General features: G+C 34.9%; 1 protein-coding gene across 7 annotated transcripts in view; it reads left to right on the top strand.

Annotated features, from left to right (window-relative positions):
• The window catches only part of LHFPL2 (LHFPL tetraspan subfamily member 2), a 224,969-nt gene that overhangs the window by 118,189 nt on the left and 84,584 nt on the right, over positions 1 to 22,196 (top strand). The window contains exon 5 of one of the 7 annotated variants that reach the window (XM_074282343.1): positions 12,191 to 12,337. The exons of 5 other annotated variants lie outside the window; for them this stretch is intronic. The gene's annotated coding sequence lies outside the window, so the exon portion shown is untranslated. One more of the 7 variants, XM_074282344.1, reaches the window with a different exon arrangement.

The raw sequence follows: 22,196 nt of genomic DNA, 5'->3' as shown, positions 1-22,196 counted from the left end.
TAGTTATAGTAGAGAATTTCAAAGTTTTAGGTCTTGGATGAAGAATACTTTTAAGTGATGGCAAGGTCCAGATTGTGACTACATTAGTGGTTAGTTAAAGGAAAAGGAAAATGGAGCTTATGCAAGTAAAAGCATTCAAGGAATTGTGATCAAAACAGTTATTGTAGGTCCAATGAGAATGATGATTAGGCTGGGATAAAAAAGTAAACTGAGTCAGGAACCAAAGTCACAAAGAAAGATGGGGCAGCATTCTGAAGATCAATGGGCCTGACAATGCCATGACTTCTCTGAGTTCAATAACTTTCTTGGGAGGGAAAATGGGTTCTTGTAATAATCGCTTTACCCCGAGAAAGAGAAAGAGAGTCCTGAGCTGTGAAGGAAGTTCTCCTGCCAATATTGCTTTTGGCACTGTATTATGCTAAATTTGGTGTAAGGCCATGATGCTGTGTCCAGGAACAGAATTCTGATGAGGGCATACTTCTTGTTTCAAAATTACCACTTTGATGATCTGAAATTTGATAATTTTTAGAGCAAAAATGGGAGGGGAGCATGTAAGCTTACAGAAGTGTCTATTTTGATGATTAACAATTAAACATTAATTCCTCTGGTATTCTTTCTATTCTGAGACTATGAAGAAATATTCATTCTAGGAGATATTCTAACTATATTTGATCTAGTGGATAGTGTAGTGGGCCTGCCATCGGGAAGCACTTCATATCCAACTTCAGATACTTATTAATCAGGTGACTTTAGGCAAGGCATTTAACCTCCATTTACCTTACCTTAAAATAAGCCACAAAACAAGGATGATAACAGCATCTACCTCCTTATTGCTGTATGGATCAAATTAAATAATATTTGTAATTTTTAAAAATTAAATAATATTATTAAAAATATTTGTTAAAAGTACAAAAAATATTTGTACAGTAGACACTGGTAGAATAGACATTGTTTAAGTGCTTATTCTCTTCTTCCCCCACCACCTTTTCATGATCTCTTTTATCTTGATAAATTCAAGCTTACCTAGAAATTATTCTTTGGCTTTATCAATTTGGACAAATTTTTCCATAAAGGGAAGAAGGTATTACTTGTATTTATGTTGACATGAAAGATAGCATGGAATGGAAAGCTAAATAAGAGTACCTCGAATGACAATTTATGATCATGGAAAAGTCATCGATTCTTTCAGTGCTCCTAAATAAATCTGTAAGACTCTGAATTATAAAGAAGGTACAACCTGTATTGGTAGAAAGCATTTCCTCACTGAGGAATTCCCTATACCAGTGACTTTATAGCTCTAAATACCTACTCTAGTTCAATACTCTCAACAAAATGGTTGCTTTCAGAGTATGCACAGTTTATATATTTATACATACACACATGCAACCCTTTCCCAGCTTTTTCAACCCCTATGTCAAACAAAAGTAATAGAAAAGTAGATAATAGTCAATAACAACTCAGATTTTCATTGGAAGCTTTTCTTATAACAGCTCCATAAGGTAGGCAGCATGAATATACTTAATTTTGGAGGTGCACATTTTACAGATGAGGAAACCAAGGTTCATGGCAATTGGGACATTTCCATAGTCACACAGCCAGAAAAATCTGTGAGTCTAGGAGGTGGTCCCAGTGCTCCTGACTTCAGATTCCACACTATTTTTATTTTGTCAGGGAATACATCTAAAAGTACTGAAGCCTTATCTTAAGGAAACCTTTCCTACTCTGTAATATTGCAGCAAGAATTTTCCTTACTAAAGCTTGCCTTCTTGTGAGGAACACTTGATTAACATAATTTATTCTTTTTTGATGAATTCAAACAACATAAGGAATTGCTTCTATGATTTTCTTTTTCTCTGCAATGGAAAGTTAACACAAAAAGGATTTTCCCTTTTTGGGTCATTCAAGTCTTTGAGTACAAACTGTGAAAAATGTTAAGGGGGACTTGGAAAGCTCAAATAGTCTTGGAAAATGTGACTAACTTTAATCAAAGTTCTATACACATAGCCTACTTGTGTTTATTAGGAAATGGACATTTCCTGTCATTAACTCATTGCTTAGATCATCAAATTTATGTAATAAAGACTAATACTTGGAAAATATAGCTGAAAATATACTTCAGAGATCCAACATAAATGACTGAAATGAGCCAGTTAATTTTTCTCTGTTTCTTACTTCCAGATTTCTGCTCTTTGAAATTTCCACATCCTCATTTTCAGTTCCCTTTCTTAGATGCTCTGTCAGTTAAGTTTGCTCTTTAGGCTCATGGGATAAATGTCTGGAAAAAAAGCCACAAATTCAGATTGTGAACTAAAAAATAATAAAATGCTGAGTCTGATTCCCGATTATACTGGATTTGATTATTGGTGCTCCTTAAAGGCAAAGTAGTTGAATTTCAGATCTTTCCTCTTAAATACTTGACAATTGGGCAAGAAATTTGTTGTAGAAGTTAAAACAAATAACTAAAGATTTTGGATGAATAAGATTCCAATTATCCATTCTGGTTGTTTTCCCTCATTATCTATTGGGGTTTTCTTGGTTAAGATACTAAATTGTCTCTCCATCTCTTTCTCCAGTTCATTTTACAATTGAGGAAATTGAGGTAAATGGGGTTAAGTGACTTTTCCCCTCTCAAATTACTTATTATTGTTAAGGACATTATCATCTTCCCAGTTACCCTGGCTCACAACCCAAATGTCATCCTCAACTCCTTACCCACTCATTCCACATATCCATCTAATATGTTGCCTGTTGTTAACTAGTGAAAAAATAATTTTAAAGTGGTTTACTTCTTATTATCTTGAAGTTGTATCTTAATTTGTACTAGATCCTCAGAATTTGATTGGAAGAGGAACAGGCCAATCAGAAGCCTGTCTTAAGTAGGAATCTATGGCCTGTGGTCTGAAGTTATCTCAACAACAGTTGCCAACCCCTTGTAACTAAATACAAAATAAAAAGAGGATTCACTATAAAAACATGAATTTACATTTTATACTGCTTGTAAACATCCTTTTTAAATATTTTTCTGCTTCTCTCAGCTTTATCACATCCTAGTTATAGCTCTGGTATAGCATTGCATGGAGAGCATGGTTCCAGCACAAAGACTTTATCTCTGAGAATAATTGCTCTGAGAGTAACTCTCCATTGTATGATGATGAGACAAGGTTCCTCACAACCAGGAGTCAGAGGCATCTTGTTCAACAGTATTTGGCACAGACTAGATGGATATGTGGAATGAGTGGGTAAGGAGTTGAGGATGACATTTGGATTGTGAACTAGGGTAACTGGGAAGATTATGATGTCCTTAAGAGTAATAGGAAATTTGAGATGGGAAAAGTCACTTAGTCCCATTTACCTCCGTTTCCTCAATTATAAAATGAACTGGAGAAAGAGATGGAGAGCCAATTTAATATCTTAACCAAGAAAACCCAACACAGAATTGGACATGGAGATGAGTCACAACAGCAACAACAACATCCAAAATGGATAAATGGGGCCTAAATGACAAAGCTGGTTAAATCCGAGGAGCATTGATTAATGCATCAATATGAATCTTTTGAAAGATGTTTATTATAGCCCATCAGGACCTGCCCTAAGCAAAGACTTTTTAATTCTATAATCTTTTCTTAAGTGTTTATTTTGTGTCAAGCATAGTGCTGAGCTTTGGAATACAAAAAGAGAAAAACAATTGCTACCCTTGAGACATTTACATTTTTAGTTCCATTACACTATCTGATACAAAGCAGGAACTTAATAAATGTTTGTTGATCAATTAATTATGTGATGCTTTAAAACAAATTTATTGAATTTACAGATGGATTGAGCTGTCAGTGTTTTGGATGATAACATCAGGACAATAATCCAACAATTCCAATTGAACTAAAAGTTAATAACTAGCATGCTAAGCACCATGCTAGGTGAAGATACAAACAAAAAAATTAAATTAAGTTTTTTTTTAAAGACACAGACAGACTGTAATGATATCAGATGACTAATAAAACTTAATGAAAATAAATGTAAAGTTGGGCATTTTTTGATTTTAAAAAAATCAGCTGTAGGAGTCAAAGATAACAGTGATGTAGCTAAACTATTGATCTAAATCATAAATAAATAATGCATAGCATATTGCAGCTACCACAAAAGCAAATGTCATCTTACACTGTATACATTAGGTGATAGTTCTGTTCTTTTCTATGTGGTCAAATCATACTTTGATTATTTTCTTAGTTTGAAGAGGAGGGCCAAGAGGGTGAGAGAACATGAAATAATATTGTATAAAGATTAATTGAAGTAATTGAATATGTGAAGCCTGAAGAAGTAGAGACTTAAGGGAGTCATGGTAACTATTTTCATATATTAAGGAGCTGTCGTGTGAAAGCGGTATTAGATTGATTTTTGTGTAGCTACAAAGAACAGAATGAGGAAGAATGGATGAAAAATAAGGAAATGTAGTTTTACTGAATATAAAAAAATATCTTGACAATTACTTCTGTCTGAAAATGGAATGAGGTGACTAATGATTAGTAAGTTTTCCATCACTGCTGGTGATACTCCAATTAATTAGAGCCTACATTTGTACTTAAAAGAGATGTTGTAGATAGAATTCAAATGGTGTTGGAGTAGACCTTTAATATATATATATCCCTTCCAAATCATACGATTTTGAGAAAGGACAGAACATTTTTAATTTTTTTATTCCAAGTAAGTTTTTTTGCTTGGTAGGTCATTAATAATACAGTGAACAATGATGATGCAAAAAGCTTTAAGATGAAAAAGTCTGTAAATATTGTCATGTTTTTTAATTTAATGAAGTCCTTGGGTTGACAAATAATTGTGGATAGTATCAGAGACACTTCTAATGCCTTTTTTTTTTTTTTTTTTTTTTTTTTTTTTTTGGGCTGAGGCAGGTGGGGTTAAGTGACTTGCCCAGGGTCACACAGATAGGAAGTCTTAAGTGTCTGAGGCCAGATTTGAACTCACGTCCACCTGACTTCAAGGCTGGTGCTCTACCCACTGCTCCACCTAGCCTCCCCTCTAATGCCTTATTAACAGTTACAAAGAGAGTTGTCTGATGCATAGTTTGTTTTTTGCAGACTATGAGCTCCAAATACAAATCATTTCTAACTAGTATATGTGACAAAAAAACAAAGAGGTAAAATGAAGAACGATTAGGCTGGATCATTAAGGAAAAAATATTCCACACAAGGAGAATTATGAGTAGAATATATAATTCTCATATATGGTTTTTTAACCTCTTACAACATGATGCTAAGAGGAATACCAGTGATGATTTTTTAAAAATTATGAAAGGCTTGACATCAATTTGAATCATAGGAGACTTAGTATATAATTCTTCAAATTAAAATCCTAATAATTTAGCCTCATTTATTAGAAGGTCCTATGGGTCTTTCCTGTAAATATATATGTATATTGTATTTTACAGAGGACTTTTTTCTGAAAAATGGACAAACTTTGGATTTTACATAAAATTATTCAAAATTTATCCCTAGGCTAAGTCCTTTTCGCGACTAAGCCCACTAAGAGGTATCTCTCTCTCCCTTAATTTGCTTTAATGGTGTCTTTTTCCTTACTGTAGCTAATTTTGGTTAGTCTGCTAAATTCCTCTGTGGATCTAACTAACTTACCAGTCAATGGCATATCCAGACTCCATGACATATTCTTTTTAATGGCTTCTTCCAAACTCCTTTCCTTGATTATGATATCCCTATTGCTCTCCAACTCTTTAATATTCGCTACTTTCTGGTGCCTGTTTTACCTCTTATTTTGTCTATAACTTCTTCCCCTAAATAAATCTACTTTTTGCCCCTCCCCCCCAAAATTATCATTGATGGCTTCATTGATGGCTTCCTATTAAATATATTAAAATTATATATTGCTTTAATGTTCACAATAAATCCATTGTGATGTGGACAGAGATTCCGTTATGAATTCTTTTGTAAAGAAAATAATCATTCCTGATTTTATTTATCTAATTTGCTGAAAATAGGGCATACTTTGTATAGTATCTAAAATTAAAATAAAAACTAACCCTTGGAGAACACCCTTCATCTTTATTTTAAGACCTTAGAAATTTTACTTTATGTTTTTGGCTTGTTACTTTTTTTGGTGTAGCTATTATGTAAATCATACTTTATTAGCTTTTCAACCCACTCTCAGAACTTATATGGGAATATTTTACCTAATGTGAATTAAATGGATCACTGAAAACTTAATGTTAGGTGAAACAGTAGTAGAGAGGGCAGTTAGTTCCCTAGGTACAGTTTGCAATTCAACTGATTGGCTAAGTAATATTAGGGTGTATTTTCACAAAGATTGGGTGGGCTATAATTTATTAATGAAATTACTATAAAGTTATTTTGATAAGGACAGTGTTACAAAGATTATGATTATAAACAAAATAAAAATATTTTGAATAACTGGAGAGGGTGGAGGATACAGTGAATTTTTAAAAATGAAAATATAGTTGTACTAACTCAAGAATTATAAGGAATTATTAAACTAATAAATGGGCCCCTTTTTGGAGGCAAAGTTACTAGATGGGTAGAATAGTACAGTATATATATTCTACCTAGATTTCAGCAAAGCATTTGATAGTCATAGAAAAAACCAGTAAGCAATATGGCTAGACTTGAAGATAATATAGATCTATAACTCAGAAATTATTGAAGAGTCAGATCCAAAAAATCATTAATGAATTGAAGTAGTTGTAAAAAGAGGTCTTTAGCTCTATGTCTAAGGGATATGTGTTCAGCCCTGTTGTTTTTAATCATTGACTTGGAAGACAATATAGATTGTTATGGTGTTGTTCAATCACTTTTAGTCATATCTGACTCTTCATAACTCCATTTAGGATTTTCTTGGAAAAGATACTGGAATGATTTGCTGTCTCCTCTACTTTGCAATTTTCTTTTTCAGATATAGATGTAGATTATAGGCTCATCCCAAAATGATAGATCATCTGAAGCCAAGGATGGCTTGCATAATAGCTAAATCAGGATTCCCCCCCCCAAAAAAAATCTCAAAAGGCTAGAATATTTGAATAGGATCTATAACATTATTTTAATAGAAATTAAATAAAATCTTTTTCTCATGTTGAAAAAGTCAACAGCTTAAATGAGACGAGAGTCACCTACTCTGTTCCTTCTAGTAAGATGAGGACCATTCCATCTATCTGGTCACTACTTCCTAAGGATCTCCAGGGCTTCAGAACTCTGTAGTCACTGACATCAAATCTATTAATGTGACCTAAAGACTTCTGGGCTTTGTCATCCATATCAATCCTGAATATTTAGGAGTTCTGGGTTTTTTCAAGTGCTTTGCAGCTGAATTTTATTTCATATGTAATTTCCTCCTATTGAAGTATGAGTACTTTGAGTTAAGGATTCTCATAATTTCATTTGTATACCCAGTACTTAGCATAGTGCATGGCACGTGCTAAGTACTTAGGAAGTGCTTTTTCATTTATTCATACATTCGAAGATATTGATAAGTTGAAGAGTAGTAAGAGAGGATAGCCAGAGAATATTGAAGGGGAAAAAAAGATTTTAAAACTTCCTAGTACAGTTTTAAGTATTGAACGTTCTATATAAAAATGCCTTTCTATTAATTAGAATTATTCAGAAGTAAAATGGAGTGTTTTAGGTTATAAATGTTATATATGTTCAAACCACTGAATTTTTTGATATATCACATTGAGCATATATATATATATATATATATATATATATATATATATATAAACTGCAGGTAGGTCCCGATCAGTGTGAATATGTTCTCATGTGTTCTAATTTGCACTATTCAAAATTACATAAAATATAGTAATTGGTTCCAGGCCAATGGAATTATGCCATGTGAATTTGATTCATTCATGATTCCCATTAATCCAGACCTCACTATGCCTCCTTTCTGGTTGCCTTTCACAGTAAATAGCTAATTGCTTCATCTGTCTGCTTGAAACACGTCGAAGCACAAAGAGATATTGCTAAGGGAATGAGTTTAAACATTGCCAGGTATTTCAGGGAATTTAAAAGGTGACAGGAGTTCAAATGTCAGCTTTTCTAAGGTGAAAAATAAAGGGAATCAGAAGATAGGAAAGATTTAGATTTCTTTTTTTACAGGAACCATATACCTGTGTTGATGGTGGTTCTTGATTTTTTTGTTAAGAATAAATATTGCCAATTGTGTCTATGACTGTTTTTTTGGCAACATGAAAAATTGCATTTGTATGTCTTCTTGCAGGATTTATTTTTTTCTTAAAGCTAATCAGTCTGCAGAGTCATAACATCAACAAGGAAATTAAATTTTTTTCCATGCACTCAGATCTGGAAGAAAAACAATTTCTAACGGAAATCTGTGGCCCACAAAGCAGAGCTGTCTTTATAAAGTTGGGGAATTCCTGGGGAAAGCAAAAAAGATGCAACCAATTCTGTTAGCAGGCCTTTCTTCTGAGCCATACATCCTTGGTTTCCTTTCTCTGTTCTCTTTCCTTAAGCTGAATTTCCTGTGCCACTTTTGATCTTGGGAAATTCATTTCACCTTGTTATGCATTTGGGGAAAAAATATCCATGTATTAGAAGTATAGACTAGGAAATATAAAATGGAATTGTAACAATTCCTATGGAAAAAGTTGAGTATAAATCTAATAATGTAACAAGGTAGCCAAATGAGCTAATGCTGTTTGACAATTCCTACCCTCAAGGAGCTTATAGTCTAATAAGGGAAAATGCAAAGGGACTCTTCTGGCCTAGTCTATATGATACTTTATCAGACTGAAAAAATCTTGAGTAGGATTTAAAGGGAGGAGATATATGCATATGTGTGTTCATAAGAAAAGAGAAAATATTTTATTTGCCACACAAGGAAGAATCAAATTCAGGATCTGAGTTGTAAAGAGACTAATCAGAAAGATTAGTACAAAACCTGTCTTCTCCAACTCCCTGATAACCAGAGCTGCCATGCAATAAGTAATAATATAGTATTTAATAATATATTAAATATTATAATACATGCAGTATATGTAACATTAAATTAGAGTCAAGGCAGGAAATGTTTTTTATATATATATATATATATATATATATATATATATATATATATATATATATATATATATATATATATATATATATATAAATAACATATAATGTATGTAGACTATATTATAATATGTAGTATAATGTATAAAAACAATATAATGTTAATAGTAATGGTAATGATAGTGATAATGACAATAATAACTAATATTCATACATCACCTTCTATGTGTCAGGGATTGTGCTTTACAATTAATATCTCATTTAATTCTCACAACAACCTTGGGAAGTATATGCTATTATTCTTATTTTATAGATATGGAAAGTGCGGCGAACAGAGTTTATGTGATTTAGCCAGGAACACGTAGCTAGTAAGTATCTGACGTCATATTTGAACTCGGGTTTTCCTGATTCCAGGCTCAGACTCTATCTGTTGCATCTTCCAGGAACCTCAACAATAGTCATTGCACAAACCCTGGGTGGTAATAAGTTCAAATTGGGTCTCAGAGAGAGAGGAGATATATTTGCTCTAGGAATTTTAATCCTATAAGTGAATGTTGCTTTGGGTGGGTTGGGGTAAGCATAGAAGAGAACAGGGAATGAGGAGAATATTTTGTAAACATCTAGTTGTTGGATAACTTCATGACTATTTAGGACCTTCACCATCATTCAGTAAAGTTACACAGGAATTGGTGGCAAAGTATAATGGCATGTAAATATCATATCTTTGCTTTTACTTCACCCCAAATAAGCATATCAGACTCTCTCTTCCTTCAGGAAAAAAAACATCAGGGTACTTTGGCTGGAAGCCTGATTGCCATTATCCAGTTTTTGAGTAATTAGGGAGTGGTGAAGGAAAAAGGAGGATAAAAGATTCAGCCAAGTCCAATTGGTGCAAACAAAGGATGCTGATAAATGGTTGCATTGTTCAAATTCTCACCGAATATTTTTCATTGGACCGGAACAAATGACCATATATTACTTTGAATAGTGTGAATCTGACTGTATGCTACCATTTGGAGGGATTCATTATTTGCATTAATCAGGGTCTGGCATTACTTGGGGGAGAGGATGGAGAAAGAATGATGTGAAGAAAATGTTTTTCTTTAATTTGTTGTCAGAATGAGGGAAGAAGAGAGAATTTTGTGAAGGGGGAAAAATTAATGATGTCAATGTATAACCACAACGTTCTACACACCAAAATCATTAGGGCAATGAAAAATTCTCTCTGACAAACTCAATAAATTCCAGGTTTATTTTCAACTTGAGCACTGGAAAGCAAGAGGTCATTCAGACAAGGCAGACCTCGAGTACAGATTCTTTCAGATTAAATAAAGAAAGCAAGATCAATCTGTCTGTCTCTTTCCCTCCTCCTTGCTTAGGGCCCTTGGAAATGAGCCTGGGAATCTACTTCAACTCAGGTTCCTGAATTATTATCCTCTAATCAAATAGAGGAAAGGCAGGAAAGGGCAGGATTTCACAGGACATTCTTCACCTAGTACACCAGCCACATTGCACATTCATCTCTAACAGCGTTCCCCACTGCCAAGGTAGCAACTGTTATCAGTAATGAAGAATGATGGCTGCAGCTGAAGTGATTTATCAGCATCATATAATACAAGAGAATATTTCCCCATTAATTTTTTATTTTGTCTCTTTTTCCAACTCTCATAATGAAGTGATTCTTCCCTATGAATCACAGTGCAAATATATCAATATTTTATTAAAACTAAGACAAAGAGAAGAATAAATTGGGGGAAAAAGAAGGGGAAGAAACATTAATAATTTTTAAATGCTGCTTTAGAGAAAGAATTCCAGAAACTTGTAGCTCTTGGAGGAGGGAGGGGAAGAGAACAGGGTAGGAGGAAAAGGAAGAAGATTTAACGGGACCTTTGGCAAAACTCTTTCTAGATGTCATTGGACCTTGTTGGTTATTTCTCAGGCATCTGTTTCAGTACAAAAAAGTCAAGTATCTCTAGAACATGCTGGGGTAGGTGGGTCTCTGAGATTTTCACTAGTAGCATGAGATGTGCCCCATTGCCCACAAGCCTCTTTTCCCAACCATGTCCTATACAAAGATCCTTTCTCCATCCTAGTCAACCCCCTCATTTCTTTGCCCCCTCCTCCTGCCTTCATTCATCTTGAAGAATCAAAAAAGCATAATGAAAGGATAATGTCTTGTTTTGTGGTCCATTTTTACTCAAATAAATGTTGGCGAATGTTGTCTTTTCCCTTCTGGGCAGTGATGTGGGTGTTTGTAAGTGGTTTTCTGCATCAGATCTTCTTCCAGTTTTTAAAATGAAAGGTCCAATGAGGTATAATGGAGGGAATAACTAACTGGACATCAGTTTCTAGACTTGACTGGGTTATTAACCAGCTTCATTAACTAGACAAATCTCACCTCTGGCTTTCAGATTCCTCCTCTGTAAAAGTACCCAGGGGAAGGGGGAAATAGCTAATATTTGGGGTCCCGTCTTCAGATCCAGTATCACATGACCCAATGACTTAGAATCACAGGCTTTGTTTCCATTTTTACCTCAGCAGGCATCTTCTAAAAATGTTTTTTTAATGGAATGGAAGGTTGAACACAGAACCAAAGAATGAGTGCAAACAATTACTATTTATCACATGAGAGAGGTATTGAGAAAAAACAGTGACAAATTGAATGTTCCTGCTTAGTTAATTTTCAAGTATATACAATTCGGACCTATAATTTCCTTAGAGATCTTGAAATACATTTTACTAATGTATATGGGCAACTCTCACTTCATTTGTAACTGTGTGATTATGCACACGTGTGCATATATGTATCCAGAAACACAAATATATATGTATACTGATGGGTGCATATATATATATATATATATATATATATATATATATATATATACTGTGTTATAAAAATATAAACACATGTTTATATTTGCATACATAGTTGTGACTAAGTATTTTTTATGGAGATCATGTCTTTTCTATATATGTATTCCTTTATAAATCTTAGAATCCCCTATAATAATTTTATAATATATTTAATGATAAAGGTAGAATTTGATCCCAAGTCGTTTTCACTGAACATATTATCTCACAATTATATATGTATGTATACATACCCATGTATTTTTTTCTACTTTTTTTTTTAGTTGATCAGTCATATTCAATTCTTTGTGACCTCATTTGGGGTTTTCTTGGCAATATACTGAAGTAGTTTGACATTTCCTTCTTCAGTCCATTTTCAAATGAGGGAACTGAGACAGAAAGGATGAATTGCCTTGCTCCTTTAATAGCAGGTATGATACTTATACCTATGTCTTCCTATTGCTGAGAACCTTTAATAAGAAATTAAAATGCATCCTCATATTAAATGTACTGGGAAGGAATTCTTATATTCTTAGTGATCAATTATTGGAGCTGGTAAAAAAATAAAATCCCATAACTTTGCAGTCAGCTCTGAAATTTTGTCCCTCCCTATCTTCTGCTCTCCCCCATCTTCATTCTTCTTGGGGAATCAAAAAAGCATAATGAAAAGATAATGTCTCATTTTGTGGTCCATTTTTACTCAAATAAATGTTGGCAAGTGATTGTCTTTTCCCTTCTGACTGTAATGTGGGTTTTTTTAGATAGTTTCTTCATCAGATCCCCTTCTAATTGGTATAGTGGAGGGAGCACTTAACTGGACATCAGAAGATCTGGATTTCTAGATTTGCTTGGGTCATTAACTAGATTCATTAACTGGGCAGAGTGGTTAAAAATTATTGTTGATATATTTTAACATGTATAACATATATTGGATTACTCGCCATTTAGGGAGAAGGTGGGGGGAAGGAGTGGAAAATTTGGAACATAAGGCTGTGCAGGTTTCAATGCTGGAAAATTATCTGTGCTTATGTTTTGAAAATAAAAGGCTTTAATAAAAAAAAAAAAGAAAAAATTATTGTTAAAAAAAATAACAAAACAAAAAAAAGCATGGATTATGGAACAGGTTAGTAGAGTAGAAAAAACTTGGAAACATCAACACAGAAAAACGTCAAATATTTGTCCAATCTGGAACTTCTTTTAAGAACTGAGAGGTCTCTTTTCCAATCCAAATAGGGATATTCCAGAAGTCTGAGCCAATATTCAGATGAAGAAGACCGATTAGACAGTTTTGAATATTATTAGCAATAGCAGAAGGCAGCACCCAGCTTCCCAATGAGTCACCCTGTCTGAGTCCTGCCTGTTAACTGAGTGTCTGGTGATCCCTCAGAATTGTTTAACGGCCTGTCTGGAGAGGTCTCAGCCTTTCGGCCTCTTCCCAGAGACTGCTTGGTAAGTGCAAGTGCCGTTTAGACCAACGCTCTTCTCATGGTTGAGGCAGTCATCTTCATTTAGACCTCATCCTCCTGACTTAATAATTAAATTTAAGCAAGAGCCATTGCCTCAGATAGGGCCCATCTGTTCTGCTAACTGCCCAGCTGTGGACGTGTAAAAATCCTCCTTCCACGGTGCTCCTTGCAGTATAGCAGGTTTAATTGTTACAGACTCCTAGGAAGAAATCTGATTAGCAGATGTTAAAGGGGAACGTTTTCAACAAGCCCTCGGTGTGAAGTGGTAATGTGAGAGGACTTATGCCTGAGCTTGCTGAGCCCTGATTGATGGGTGCCTGGCTCAGGGAGCACTGGGGCCTTGGAAATGACATCAGTTTTTCTCCTCAGTCCATTGAGGCCAGGTGGAGCTGTTTACATGAACGTCAGCCAGACTGCAATCTGATGCAGCACAGCTGGAAGGCTGTTCACCAGAGCAAATCAGAGCCCACTTCAATAGTTACATCCTGGCCAGAAGGCCTTCCTCGTAAGACCCCGGCATCCTGGTGCTTTCCTGAATCTCTTGAAGCCCACTTTTCAGTAATTATGTCATGAAGAAGCAAGAGAACTTGGGAATACACAAGAAAAAGAACTGGAAAAAGTCTATTAGGTCAGTGAAGCTCTTCTCTCGAGGTTACAAGATTATTCCCCATAGTATATTATTTTACAAACTTCTTTGTCTAGTATTTCTTCTGAATGACTCAGGCTAGGGGTCTTCCACTAATTCCGTTGGGAGATGGAAGTCTTTACTGTTGAGGAAATATTTTCCTGATAATCTGGAGAAATTTGTGGTTGGCTGACTCCCTCTTCAACACTCCTTGGCTATTCTTCCTCAGACCACCCTGAATAAGTCCCCTCCTACCTCTTTGAGTTCCCACACTTAAACATTTGTCATGCTTCCATTTCCTAGCAATTAAACAATGAAAATGTTGGCTCTGTTCACTTCGGTACTGTACTGATCACTTTTCTCTAGTTTCTTCATCATTTTCTGGATCATATAGTAATCTTAGTGGCTTTCTTTTGATTGACACGCTTTGCATTTGATGTATTTAATTCTGTGGCTTCTTTTCAGGGATGGGATAGAGGGCCTGTTTCTGTTCACACAGGTGCACCATTTTACTTGAACCTATTTAGAAGTATTTTTTGGCAACTCCTTTTTGCTTGGTTGTTTTGGACCTGGGTTGAGGTATTACAGAATAATGGGTATAAAATACTGTGAAATAGAACATGACTCCTTTATTACCAGTAATAGAAATCTTGTGCATCATCCAAATTCTTTGGCATAACTATATAAACACTTGTGGTCTCAGGCATTTCATTAGGGGATTTGCTGGTAGCCCAGCCTACATTTAGCAAATGTCAGTAAAGGAAAGAAAAGAAGGGTATTTGTATGGGCAGAAACCACAACAATATTCATACCTTTCTTGAAGCAGAGGACGGTTTTGTTGATATTCCCTTTTATCCCCCACAAGGAAGAGCTATAGTTGACCACTAAGACTTTGAGTTGGAAGTATAGAATGGGAAAGAGATCAAAACATTATTAGTTCATTGGATTTGGGTGATCACAACATCTAGTAAAAGTAAATGAAGGAAACTCTAATCAAGCACTTCAGAATTGTTTTTGGATGTTTATTTGGAGTATTCAGACATTTGGGAGAAGTGAAAAAGAAATCACCAAAGGAACAGATGTTTTAATAACTGCCATGTCACCAACATGCAATCTCAATGAACTCAGATGGAAAAGAATCCTTACGATGCAGTGGGAAAAAGAAGTGACTTCGAGGTATGAGCTAAGTCATGCTTTTCACTAAAAGGGACGTTTATACTCTTAGAACTGAAAGAGACCTTAAAGATGTCTGGTTCAGCCCCCTCATTTTATAGATGTGGGAATGAAGAAGGCCTGGAGAGTTGAAATGACTTGCCTAAGATTGTAAAAAATAATTTGCAATTCTTAAGTGTTATAGCTGAGGATATGACAGCTTTTATAATGCTCTTTTCCCATTTTTCCAAAGTTCATGATAATGCATTTTAATTGTTCTTAGGAAAGAAAAAAGATGATCAGGTTGAGTTTTAGAAAATGTCTTTCTTGGGTTTGTTTTTAGAGTAGCTGCTACTCTGTGCCCATCCACTAAAACAAAACAAAACAAAAAAAATAGCTCTTATGAACTTGGAACTTAATGATCTGTAAATGGTCCTCAGAAGGGGAAAAAGAAAGGAAATAAAAAATGGAACTCACTGAGTGTGTTCACAGAATGAGACTATTAAAGATACGTGTGCAGCTTTGAAAGTGTACATTTAAAACCCAGGTTCCCATGCATCAGCTTGCCTGGCTTGATACAATCCAGGTTGCATCAATGTTAAAAGTAGCATGACCACTTGAATCCCTTGAAGTGTCCGCAGGATACTTTCTGTCTGTGATCTTGTCTTTGTGCATTTTCACATAGTTGGTTTTTTTTCCTCCAGCCTTTGGTGGTCTTTGTGAAAAGTCTGGGCAAAAACTTACAGTGGATTATCCTTTGAATAAAGTGCAGCAGAGCCAGATACATTGAGTATCTCAAAAAAAAAAAAAACTCTTGGAGATGGTTCTATATATTCCTAAATAATAATCCTGACAGTTATATAGTTTTAAGACTTTGAGGTGTTTGGCAAATCTCATTTCTGTGGAGTCTTGTAATCTTGTGATATAGCTGTTGCAGATATGTTTATCCCACTTTACAGATACTGTCCAAGTTTTAATGTCTTGCCTATGGTTACACAGAAAATAAGTTTTGCAGGCAGGATTTGTCTTGCAGCCCTGGCTGAAGCTAAACATCAACTACGGATCTGTTCCAGTCCCAGTCTGGGACCTTTAAAATGGTAGGATGCTACTTATTCCTGCTAATTGACCAGATCTCTATATTAAACAAATTTGTGGAGCTTTTTATGAAGTGTCTCCCTGGTCATTTGGATACTTTCAGGAGAAATGTTTTATGGTCTGATGTCCCTAAAGTTTCAATTCAATGTATGTATGTATGTGTATGTATGCATGTACATAAACATACATACATACATACATACATACACACATATTCCATTTAATCAGAGTATTTTGAAGTAATTTGAAGTATTTGAAGGAAAAAACAAGTTGTAAATTCTTGACAGGCCTTTCAACACTTCATCCAGGTGGATCCATTAATGACCTCAGTAGTTCTGCTGAGCATCCCATTTTTAAATGAAAGCAAAGTTTATAGTAAATTGCTTTGGGGGAATAAGGCACTATGAGAAGAGCAGAAATTCATGTGGGTGCTTAATATGTATTAAGCAATAATTCAGATCACCAGAGTACCATTTAGTAAACTAAAGTAACAGTGTACTAAATGGTGCCCTGGGGCTTAAAAGATTTCATTTTCTTCCCCAACTGTCTAACTGACTTCCTGAAAGTAATTTATTCAGCAAAGGATCTGAACACAGTATAAGTTCATCATCTCAAAGTAGGACATATTTGACATTACATTTTATTCTGGTTAAAGACTCCTCTGACATATATGTTTAGCTTTTACTAACCTACCCTTTCTCAAAGGAAATATTATTTTGCTTGAAGAGAACACATAAAACAAGACTGCTAAATAGCTAAGTATTTGAGTTCACAGCTAATATTTAGTTTGAAGAATAATTCATTGTAAAGCTTTGGAGATGAATGGATTGTAAAAATGCATTATATGCTTTAATATGACAAGAATCTTTTTAGTGGTTTCCAAAACATCTGTCTTGAAGAGGGTTGTTGAAATTCTTACATGTGAGTGTTTCCATTCATTGTTCATGAGAAACAAGAGCGAATGGGAGGACCCAAATCACAGATCCAGAGGAAATGAGAGGACTTTCCACTTGGGATTATAATGCAAATGAATTCCATCTTCAGATCAGGGAATGTTTTCCTTTCCCTCCTCTCATCATTCTATCCCTCAGATTCCTAATTTTTGCTCTACTCACTGCAGAGAGGTCTTTCCATGATGCCATGTTTCCTTTAAGCATTACCAATTTTAGTTCTTTTGTATGTACAGAAAATGACATGAGTCCTGTTGAAATAACAAGACTAGAAAATTGGTCAGACCTTCTAAAATCAACAATTTTATCCCAAAATAAATGCTATTCGAGTCTCTTAGTTTAAAACAGGTGTAATCAGCAGAATAGTGGTTATTCTGACTACATATTCACAGATCAGTTTCTTACATATTTTTGGAAACAAATGTGCCTCACCAAATAATAAAGAGGTTTTCCTTATCCAATTTTGCCATTACATTTGAAAAGGAAAACCAAGTACAGTCTCACAGTTTCAGTTGAGGGATTTTTCTCCCCTCTAAAATCAAAGTACAGCTAGGTTCCAAATTGGTAAAATAATGACTCCCATTAAGTGGTAGCATGTATTTGAATTCACATTATTTGAAATTATAATTATGTAAAATATGGTAACTGGTATTAGCTCAATGGAAACCTGCAGTGCATATTCAAATAATTCAACCACATCTCAGAATTTTTTATTCATACTAATCCAAGACCGAGCTGCATGATAAATTGTTTGCATAATTCGGTGCATTATATTCCAGAAGTATAGCCTTAAAGCATGTCAGATAAAACACAAAAGCAGCCACAATATCCTTTACTAATGTACTCTGAACTGATGCACAAGAGATGGGTGTGTCTCCAGAGGTGCCAAAAGAAAGAAGTCTGTCCCAAGTGAAAGGCACTATGACACAGTAGTTAGAGAGCTGACACTGAAGTCAGGAAAGCTTGAGTTCAAATGATCTTGGACAAGTCATTTAATTTCACATTGCCCCAAGCAACTAACTCCTTAAGACTTTCCATTACAGAGAAAATGCCAATCCGTGATTGTAGGAGGAAAAAATTCCTTAGTCAGTAAATATTTAATTGTATTGTGTTAAGCATTGGGTATATAAAGAAAGGCAAAAGATATCCCTGTTCTTAAAGATCTCATAATCTAAAGAGGGAGTTCTCACCTGAAAGTTCCCAGTATCAATGAAATCCCAAGTCCAGTCCCTTTTCCTACTGCTGTGTAATTAATTGAGTCCTCTTCATCCTGATCCAGGCACACTCTGGCTCATGTTCTGATATCATAACCAGTTCATTTTACCTCCACAAATACTTTCTTCACAATGTTTTTTTGAGAAGCTCTGAGTGATTTACCCAAGTTCACACCACTGAAAAATGATGGAATTGGGATTTCAAGCCATCTCTTCAAACTCCCAAGTCCAGTGATCTTTCCAGTATCAACAATCATATTATCGTTGATCTCAGATCATCCATATTGCAATCTTCTGAGCCTGTCAAATCTTCTCTTAGAACTTGATTCTTCCAAGCATCTAGGAATCACTAAAACTGTATTCAAACTCTATTCTCATGGCATGGCTCCTCCTTGATTTTCACTTTAGAATTGGCTCAGAACTACTTCCTATAAGAAGCTTTTCCTGATTCCTCAAGTTGTTATTTCCTCCTTCAACCCCTTCCCACATCCTGCTACTGAAATTTGTCCTCTACCTAATCTTTTTGAACAGTGCATGGCAAATAATAAGTATATAATAAATGCTTCTTTATTTTTTTCTTTGTATCTCAGCACTACCTTGCATAGTGCCTGACATAAAGCAGGTATATAAGTAATGTTTGTTGAATTAAATTGAACACATTTTACATGCAGACAGAAGAGAAAACTTCTCTTAGGAATATTGCATTTACTCCTTTTCCTTCATGATGCTTTATGATATTTTGCCTTCATTTATATATCTCACCATGTTCTCTACTCCCAACTCCTTCTACAGGTAACTCCATTGGGGGTCATGGGTGTTTTTTTTTTAATCATCTTTGCCTTGACCTGTGACTTGTGCATTCCAATACTATGGCCTCTAAATTTGATTGATATGGCATTTTTTCTTTCATTGAGAGAAGAAAGAGAAAGACAGAGTAATACAATGAAGGAAGGGGCTTATGTAGTTCACCTGTTTCTCTCATCTACAGAGAACAAAATCCACTGCAGAATTAATTATGGAGAAGGAAGGGGAAGAGGGCAAAAATGCTGGTTAATGACCCCAGAATTTTGTGAGCAGCTGAAAAAAATATGACAAAAGCCATAGATAAAACAAAACCATTTTTGAGTAATCATATAATTTATAAATATATTTAATTTTCATTTATTTATAAGAGAGCCAGAGATAGATGAACAGTTTTCTTTTTAAAGTAGATTTCAAAGCTATTAAATTTCAGTTAACCAAAGAATTCTAGAATTACGTGTGCCGCCCTCATAACTATCTTGCTACAAGGAAACAACTCTATAAATTGTAAAGCCATATAGAAATGAACCTTTCCATGATTTATCCCTGGGAAATAGTAGAAGGACCTTATTTCTTCCAAAGCTTTTTAATAAAGGGAATAGGATACAAGAGTATAAAACTTCCATTTTCTTTGGTTAACTACAACTAGCCCTGGTGTCCCAGGGTCCAGGTCAAAACAAAACAATGGTTGGCTTTTATTTAAGTAGTATTTAAGCTCTGTTTTAATTAGTACTCTCTTCCTATAATGCAAGTCTAAACTGAAAGTTATCTTGTCTGAATTTTGCAGCAGTGTCCTGAATTTTTTGTGGGTTTGTTTTTGTTTTTTAATTTGTTCTATTTTGAATATTACTATGACTTCTCTGAAGCCAGAAAGCCCAAGGTTCACTTTAGTAACTGATTTATCAGATGCCAAAAAGTTAATACACCTCACAAATCATGAAAGTAACACCTCAGGCCCAACCTTATCCATCCTCCTTGTCTTCAATATGCAGTTTCAGGAAACCCTTCACCCATGAACCCTCCTTAAGTGGAACTCATTGGTCTATGATCTGCTCGTAATTTTTGGAGGGGGCAGGTTTACAGAGTAGTAAATTTGAAATGTTTTTTACAATCTGCAGTTCCTTTTGAAATCCAAATTCTGTGACCTCCTCCAGGGCATCATTCCTACTCCTGGGATCTGTCACAACCACATCCAAATCCATCTGAATGAGGAATTACAAGCTAGCTACAATTTTCTGATTCAAGTTAATATCTTAATATTTGATAATCAGAAGGTACTTAAAAAATTCTCCCTCTATCTTCAATCACTCAATCACTCACCCATTAACTAAAAGTCTGATGAGAGGTAATGGTAAACTTCTTCCATTAGGAGCTTTTCATTTTGTAATGTGCAGAATACTAGTCTTTTAGTCTGTGGCGATCTGGGACTTAAGTGGAGTGGGGATGGAGAAGATTTGGGAAGTAGGATTAAGGACCAATTCTTGAGTTAAAGAAAATGCTTCCTTAAGTGGATGATAGGGGATTTTTACCCCTTTTGTTTTTAAGTGATAATAATAAAGCAGCTTCTCTGTGTGTATGTCTCTGTCTCTCCCTCTCTTCCCCCCACTTCCATTTCCCTATGTCTCAATTAACATTTCAAAAGATGAATGTTATCTTACTGAGGATCCAAAAAAAGATGCAAATGGTACTTATTTCAAGATATTTAAAGGGAGGTTTTTGGAGTATTTCTTTATTATAAGAACCATGTGGGTGCTGCCCAGTGCTTTCCAAGTGATCTCTGAAAGCCTCTTCAATAACACCATTGTTTGCCCCACATAATGGTTACCTGTTGTCCAGGTTGCTGTTAAAACCCTGAGCTTTATAACAGCTTTAATTTGTCACTTAGAACTCAAAGCTGACTATAGAGAGAGAGACAGCAATTGAACAAATGCCAATGAGTTCTGTGCCAAGATTTATGGCAAATATCACCAGCAAGCAAGAAAAGATGATCCAGAATCTATTCTTGCTGAACTGTTGTTCACCAGTGGTTTTTTCCCCCTTCCATTTAATTTAAGCTGATGTATATAATGGACAATAAATGTTATTTAATTGAACCGGTAATTTTGGAATCGGTGTGGACATATAGAGGCAGCACAGTAACAAACATTAAACCTAGATTCAAAAGACAAATCCTGGCTCTTGATGAGGAACCTCGAATAAGTCATGTAACTTTTTCAGTTTTCTCATCTGTTAACTCCAGGATGTAATGACATTTGCAGCACCTACCTTACAGGGTAATTGTGAGGAAACTATAAATTATAAGATGTTATAGACATTAGGTTTTGACAAAGAACTTGCCATTTTAACTTAGGTATGCAGTTGGTCTAAATTGATGACTTATAAAATTAAAAGGAACGATTGTGGACAATTTAAAGTTATACTATGTGTTCTATTGGATACTGTTGTTTTTGGAAAGATATTTCATGTTTCTTCCTTGAATTTTGAAGAGTTGGCAAATAGAAGACATCAGTCCCTGAAATCATCAGTCCTTTTCTTAAAAAGAAAATAAACAGACGGTGACCCAATTCAGTCCCTTTTCATTTCTTATACAGTATATGTTTAAACATTACCCCCCCCAAATCTGGCAGCATTCCATTTCATAGTTGAGTTAATTTAAAACATGTTTATATGTGCATATGGAAAGAAATGTCTATTTTTTTAATGATATATGTATTATAATGCGGGTGTCCAGCAAAGATAAAAGAATCTAACATGTTTTGCTTACGAGAAGATAATCAGTTCAAGCATTTAAGGACCTACTATGTGTCCATGTTCCCTTTGAGATGCGTTAAGGGCCCCTAACCAAAAAAAAAAAAAAAAAAAAAGCCAACAACAACAAAACAAAATGACAAAACTCCCAAACATAGCTTCTGTTTTCAAGGAGCTGTCATTCTAGATGGAAAGATAAAACCTTCACATTCCTCTGAGGGAGAAGACAAACAATGCTT

This window comes from Sminthopsis crassicaudata, chromosome 1 (assembly GCF_048593235.1).
Source record: "Sminthopsis crassicaudata isolate SCR6 chromosome 1, ASM4859323v1, whole genome shotgun sequence".
In the NCBI taxonomy this organism is placed as follows: Eukaryota; Metazoa; Chordata; class Mammalia; order Dasyuromorphia; family Dasyuridae; genus Sminthopsis; species Sminthopsis crassicaudata.
This window is presented reverse-complemented; position numbering and strand designations above follow the sequence as displayed.